Genomic DNA, 7,831 nt, shown 5'->3' on the forward strand with positions numbered 1-7,831 from the left:
TATGTAATATTATGTTAATATTTTACAAAAATTGTTACAACATACATAAAATATTATATATAATGTTATTGAATCTATAACTTAATGAAATTTTTCATGAAAGCATAATTGTTTAAACGTAAAAAGTTTGACTTGGAATATCTTTTTGTTTTCAATTTTTTTATCCTTTAGACACGTTTATGTTCCGCAATTGATTGCTCCAAAATAAACGAAACGTTTCTTTTTGTAATAAACGGTAGGAAAAATGTATCTGCCAAAATGCGATTATTTTGACGGAATGTTTTGTAGTAGTGGCAAGTCGTCGAAAATCGACAGTCACAAAAATGTAAAGTTCTCAAATTGACTCACCGGTTTATGCAGCGGCATTTCATACTTGTCTTTTCCGTTTCTATTTTCTGTTTGGCTCCTTTTCGTTTTTAATCCGCTGTATATGTAACCTATGTAACCAAGAAACAACCGAGAAAATTAGTTTCATGCAAAGGTGGCACTCTCAAGTATATTCAGGTAAAAAAATTTCGTAATACGTTATTTTGACTGAATGTTTTGTAGTAGCGGCAAGTCGTCGAAAATCGACAGTCACAAAAATATAAAGTTCTCAAATTGACTCACCGGTTTATGCAGCGGCATTTCATACTTGTCTTTTCCGTTTCTATTTTCTGTTTGGCTCCTTTCCGTTTTTAATCCGCTGTATATGTAACCTATGTAACCAAGAAACAACCGAGAAAATTAGTTTCATGTAAAGGTGGCACTCTCAAGTATATTCAGATAAAAAAATTTCGTAATATGTTATTTTGACGGAATGTTTTGTAGTAGTGGCAAGTCGTCGAAAATCGACAGTCACAAAAATATAAAGTTCTCAAATTGACTCACCGGTTTATGCAGCGGCATTTCATACTTGTCTTTTCCGTTTCTATTTTCTGTTTGGCTCCTTTCCGTTTTTAATCCGCTGTATATGTAACCTATGTAACCAAGAAACAATCGAGAAAATTAGTTTCATGCAAAGGTGGCACTCTCAAGTATATTCAGGTAAAAAAATTTCGTAATACGTTATTTTGACGGAATGTTTTGTAGTAGTGGTAAGTCGTCGAAAATCGACAGTCACAAAAATATAAAGTTCTCAAATTGACTCACCAGTTTATGCAGCGGCATTTCATACTTGTCTTTTCCGTTTCTATTTTCTGTTTGGCTCCTTTCCGTTTTTAATCCGCTGTATATGTAACCTATGTAACCAAGAAACAATCAAGAAAATTAGTTTCATGCAAAGGTGGCACTCTCAAGTATATTCAGGTAAAAAAAATTTCGTAATACGTAGATTTCTAACTGTCACAAACTGGGTTGGAAACATGTAGAAACAGAATCATAAAAAAGAATGCGCAAAATGGTCCTCAAGCGAATACAATTGAAATCTATTCTAAAAGATAGTACTTCTGTGAGAGTACACTAAATTTGCTCCTAAGCACATCTTTGTTCGAAGCATCCGAAGCGAAATATAGAGTCTCAAAGTTACATTATAAATGCTTATTTTTCGCAAAGTTTTTGATTATATTTGGGTAATATATGTCATTATGAACGTCAAATTTACTAGAAATTCAGGTGATTCAATTACTACGTAATACTTGCGAATCATATTCTAGAAATAAAATTGCAATTAATATATATGCACAGCATCCAAAACTATTTTCCATCTATTTTTGCAATGATAGTAGTAAAGAAATTTATTAAAAATTTAGTAACAAGTTACTTTAAAAAAGTAAAAAAGTTAAAATAATTTCACCATGACGTTAACAATGCTACACTGAGAAAAAAAAAGTTAATTTGACTAAATTTTCCAACTAAATTAAATTTTATCCATTCAAGTATTTATATATTTCAATTAACTATATAAATATTTAAATTAAAATTTGTGCATTTAAGTTAAATGCATAAATTTTTAAACTGAGAAAGTTTTAATTTAGTTGGAAATTTTTTTATCAAATCAACAATATTTTTTTCTCAGTGTACTTAAAACTGATCGTACTTAAAACTGATCTCGCCACCTTACTTTCCCCTCAAACTTTTGTCTGAAACATTTTCCACGAAAATGCGTTATTTACAGGATATTTAAGATAAGCATTAAAATGGAATACTGTAAATTTTCTTGCGCTAGATAAAGGAAAGTATTCATTGATAAAATTGAACTGCAGGTACGGAACTATGATTTAGCTAATTTTGATCGCTGTCCGAGGGGAAATCACAATCACATATGTATATTTTGAGCATTCTTTTTTAAATTCTCATATATTTTAAACATCCTCCTTTTCAGATTTACTTTTTATTTTTCTAAAACGATATAGTGACCCATACAGCAAAATATAATCAGATATCTTTGTGCTTACAATTTTAAATCTATTTTAAGATATCTTATTGTCAGGTATTCATAAAATTCTGCAGAATATCATTACTCGAGATTATGTATTGTCTGTAAAAGAGATATTTTTGTAACATTTGCATTTAATATAGTCAATATTAACAGTTAAACTTTTTATTTTACTTAAATTTATTCCACGTTTATTTTGAAACATATTTTGTAATTAATAAAATAATTTAAACAACATCTTAAGATAAGCTTCATACTGCATTAAATATAAAAATTAAAGATAAGATTTAACATAAAAGTCAAATATCACATCTGAGATAAAATTATTATGACTTTTTAGTAACTTGGAGATACCTCAGAAATATTTTTAAAATATCTTGACAGTATGCTATGCAACAGATATTCTGATATAAAAATATTTTCAAGATATTGTGATATATTTTGCTGTGTTGGACACATATAGCTTTGGACCTGTGTTAACAATAGGTCTGTTCTCAGCTGAACATTATTGGATAAACGTGATAGCAGCAAATTACTGATGCTTTACTAATTGCATGTATTTTTTATAATTTCATTCATAGTCGTTGATTTCACATCTTATTCTTCAATATTCTTGTACATTGATAATAATATCAATGTACAATAATATGAAAGAATAAGATTATTATTAACTATAGCGTATACTTGTACTTAAAATAAAATTAATATATTTGAGGTTTAATAAAAGCAAAAAAGAAAGTTTTAGTGCAGCGACAAAGAACAAGATTTATGGTACGACCACGGTATGTATGAAAAAAAGAAAAATATACGGAAGGGAAAGACATCGTTTCGAAGCGCGCCCTTTTCATAAAAACCAAAGTAACGAGATCAGCCGTCTCTAAACTAGCATTTCGAACACTCATTTGTACGTAAAATTTATTTTCAACAGATAAAAAGACGCGATCGTACAAACTCGCTCCGTCCGTCTACAACTCTACACGTATCGACGAGTAATCTATCGCATTAATTTTCTTTGAAATGCTACGAACACGGGAAGAATACACAACAGTCTCCATTCAGTCCCTCAAAAAATTTGACATCTAGAGAATAAGTGTGTGTTCGAACATGACCTATGACAAGGCCTCAGTTCCCCCCACCCCCGAACATGACCTAATGATCGAACCAGAACTAATAATCAAATGTGTAGACAAGCGTTAAAAGCAACATATATTATAAAGGATTTCAGAAAGTAAAATGTGGAAAGAAAGTAAGGTATTGTATGTTATTGTATGTATCTCTGAATATCTAACGAGATTCTGTTTCAATGGCGTCCTTATTGTAATAACAAATTCAATTAGGAGCACTCAATTTTGGTCCATTAGCTCCAATGAAATTATGTTAATTGGGTGTATTTTTATACGAGTAAAAAAAGAATCTGACAGCGTCACTCTGCCCCGTGACGAGATATTATTAACTGACACATTATTTAACAAATTATTAATTGACAATGGAGACGGCCGATACAATGCGCAAAACTATATGAGACGTGTTCTCCGGTACGAGCACACCTTACTTTCTTTCCACCATGAGAAGGTTAAGTTTCATATACCTGAAAGGCCGGCATATGCAATAAGTGAATGGACAGATGTCACCTCGCCGTCTTGGAACGTCGGAAGACCGCGTTAATCGCGATCACACCATTCGTGTCCTCGAAACGATTGTCCGTTTCTCGATTCGGCACTCCCCGACACTCGCACTACGCACGCGAGATTCGCATTCGGCGGGTAAGAGGCACGCAGGAAGCGCGAAGTGACCGCAATTCGAGCCCGCGCGCCACGCGATAGGACTGAATACAGTCGTTAAAAATTTCAAAAGTCGGCGAGGGGGACAGGGAGGAGAGGGAGGGGAGACGCGCGCTCGTCAAACGTCCTCGTTGCGAGCGCGCCAGCTTCATCGAATACGAGCGGGTATATATTATGTGAAAACGAGTAAACTCGCGAAATTTCGAAAAATAAGTTATATATATGTATGCAGCTTGGATCGAAATAACGTTTTAATGTATTCAAAGCGGATTAACTCATTTTTGCATAATGTTAAAACACCCCGCGTATGAATTTCGCGTTACGATCTCACGCGCGCGCGAGAGAGAGCGAGAGAGCAAAAGAGCGAGAGAGAGAGAGAGAGAGAGAGAGAGAGAGAGAGAGAGAGAGAGAGAGAGAGAGAGAGAGAGAGAGGCGTATCGGCGCATTCTGAAATTAGCGTCGCGTTACGCGTTCCTACCCCAACGTATTCCTCGACCACGTCGAAAAACGATATCTATTTATAGCTAGTAATGCCGTTATCGCTGTTTTTTTTTATAATAACAATTTGGTAACGGCGTTACAATTTTTTTTTGTAACGGTAATGGTAAGGCCAGAGTCGGAACAAACACTTTTGACGAGTAACTTGTCGCGTTACTATTACAAAAAATCGTGATGTGATTATCAAATTCGTTCGTTATTATAAAAAAATAAAAGCAACGTGTTATCCATTCTCATCTGTTGTTTTGTGTTTCACGATGAGAAACCGAATGCTGTTTACATCGTTTAGGTTAGGTTAGGTTATTTATGTTCTTTTTGGGGGGGGGCTCGGTTTTTCTGAAACGACCGCACTTCGAGAGGCAACTCGTACACTTTCCTTACTTTTTTTTTTTCAAATTATCTGTATCAAATTATCACAGTCACATCGTATTAGGGCGAGTTCGAGGTTAGGTCACTCGCGCTTAGCATATCTTGTATTTTTTTTAACGCATCGTTAGTAAATTTTGCGTGCAAACGCAATATCGAAATTGGAGTAGGTGAAATATTTATGTTCCATTTCTGCAAATGTAAGTAGAAATTTCTACTTATTGTAAATTGTTATTGCTATACGGATGAGCTTGGCATCAACAGTTGTGCCGGCGCTGTTTTTAATATTTCTACTTGAAAATTTTGTGTAAAACACAGACCAACATATGTATACTGGAAAACATTAATTCGTTACATCAAGTAACGTATTTATTTTACTATCGTTTTCTATGTATAAATAAATCTTAGCAAGTACAAAATATAATTTCTTCACAAATTTACAAAATCTTTAAACGATAAATGATACTAAAATAGATATGTTTATTTGATAATAATTTTTTTAGCGTAGGCGTAAGATATGATTAAAATTCTGCTCGAGTAGTTTTCGCAAAAAAAAAAAAAAAACGTAAAATCAGGAATATTTTTGACGCTTCGAAACAATGTCTCTCTCAAACCGAAATAACAGTTAATCTACATTGAGAGATATATTAGTGTAAAATATAATTAGTGTAAATATATGTAAAAATACCTTGATGAATCCATACCATCACGATTAACGAGAACGTTTCTCGACATTTGTAATCGACGTCGAATTGATTGATTTATCACACCATAGAATGCAGCAAATCTATGCTTTGCACAACGCGAACATATCGATGAAAATTCACATTCTCTCGCTTAGGGCCACCAATCCGTCCCCTTTCGCCTCCTCTTCTTGCTCCTTCGTCCCAGACGACGACGACGACGAGGACAACGACGAGGACGAGACGTTTCGGATTATGTAAGCACTCGCACACCGCCATCACCTCGATCGCCACAATTCGCTGAGTCACTCGCGCCCCGCGAAACCGACGCTTTCGAGATTCGCCAAACGTACGTACACACGCAACGACGCGATCGAAACGTTATCTCAACGACGAGAGACGTGCTAATCGCGATCGACGGGATTGTCCCGCTCGTCGCCACAGATTCGACGGTCCGACGAGACTTTCTTTCTCGATCGAAAGGTGGAAAAAGGCGCGAAGAACGCGGAGCGAGCGCCATAGTACCTAAGCCTCCCGCTAATACGACGCGACTGAAGTTGGCGGAAAATTTTGGGCGGGAGGAGAGGGGGGAAGGGGGTACGCGCGCCAACGATGCCTCGAGGGGAAAGAGCTCGCGGGCCCTTCCTAGAAATCCTAGAAAACACTGACCGCGCGATATAAACAATTCGGTACTGCATGCGGAATGGAGGACTTTCGAAATTCGCTGTATGCAACGACGACGATTAACACGTTACGAAAATTTTGTCTCGACGAGTCGGCCATTACTCATACGTTCTTATTAGATGTAATGCCTGTTTTACAATGAATCGTAAGTCGTTGATCGTAAGAAATTTAACCAATCGTGTTCGATTTTCTTCTCTACAATCAACTATGATTGGCTAGATTTCTCACGACTTATAACTCATTGTAGAACAGGCATAACAGTAAAGTTTCGACCAATCACGTAGTCGATTCGGTCGGTTACGATTACGATTGTCCAATTAAATGCGTCGAAACAGGACAAGGACCAGGACGACGATGAGGACAACGATCACGACGACGACGACGAAGACGACGACGAGGACGACGACCACGACGAAGACGACGAGGACGACCACGACGAGGACGAAGACGACGACCACGACGATGACGACGACGACGAAGACGACGACGACAACGACGACGACGACGAAGACGACGACGACGACGAGGACGACGACGACGAGAACGACCACGACGACGACGACGACGACGACGAGGACGAGACGTTCCGAATTGCGTTAGCACTCGCGTACCGCGATCACCTCGCCATAATACGTTGATTCACTCGCGCCCCGCGAAACCGACGCTTCCGAGATTCATCAAACGTACGTACACATGCAACAACGCGATCGATACGTTATCTCAACGACGAGAGACGCGCTAATCACGATCGACCGGATCGTCCCGCTCGTCGCCACAGATTCGACGGTTCGACGAAATTTTCTTTCTCGATCGAAAGGTGGAAAAAGGCGCGAAGATCGCGGAGCGAGCGCCATAGCACACCTAGGCCTCCCGCTAATACGACGCGACTGAAGTGGCGGAAAATTTTGGGCGACGAGGAGGGAGGGGGGAAAGGGGGTACGCGCGCCAACGATGCCTCGAGAGGAAAGAGCGCGCGGGCCCTTCCTAGAAATCCTAGAAAACACTCGCCACGCGACATAAACGATTCGGTATACTGCGTGCAGAATGGAGACTTCCGAAATTCGCTGTACGCAACGGCGACGATTGACACGTTACGAAAATTTTATCTCGAGGAGTCTGCCATTACTCATACGCAACAGTAAACTTTCGACCAATCACGTAGTCGATTAGGTCGATTACGGTCGCCCAATCCAGTGCGTCGAAACATGTTACGTATTACGTGTGAGTGATGGCCGACTCGTCCAGACAAAATTTCCGTGCTAATTGCCGTTGCATACTATGAATTTCGAAACTCCTTTATTCCGCACGCAGTACCGAATCATTTATGTCGCGCGGCGAGTGTTTTCCAGGAAGGGCCCGCGCGCTCTTTCCTCTCGAGGCATCGTTGGCGCGCGTACCCCCTTTCCCCTCTTCTCACCGCCAAAAATTTTCCGCCACTTCAGTCGCGCCATATTAGCGGGAGG

At 38.3% G+C, this 7,831-nt stretch overlaps 1 long non-coding RNA gene across 4 annotated transcripts in view; it reads right to left on the minus strand.

Annotated features, from left to right (window-relative positions):
* Positions 1-378: 378 nt before the first annotated feature.
* LOC118645823 overlaps positions 379-7,831 on the minus strand; it is a 33,914-nt gene continuing 26,461 nt past the window's right edge. Inside the window, exons 2-6 of one of the 4 annotated variants that reach the window (XR_004963437.1) lie at positions 3,945-4,091; positions 1,132-1,220; positions 871-959; positions 610-698; positions 379-437 (exon numbers count right to left, since the gene is read on the minus strand). This is a non-coding gene — a long non-coding RNA (uncharacterized LOC118645823). The other 3 variants (XR_004963435.1, XR_004963436.1, XR_004963438.1) reach the window with 3 other exon arrangements.

The sequence above is a fragment of the Monomorium pharaonis genome, chromosome 5, assembly GCF_013373865.1.
Source record: "Monomorium pharaonis isolate MP-MQ-018 chromosome 5, ASM1337386v2, whole genome shotgun sequence".
Classification (NCBI taxonomy): Eukaryota; Metazoa; Arthropoda; class Insecta; order Hymenoptera; family Formicidae; genus Monomorium; species Monomorium pharaonis.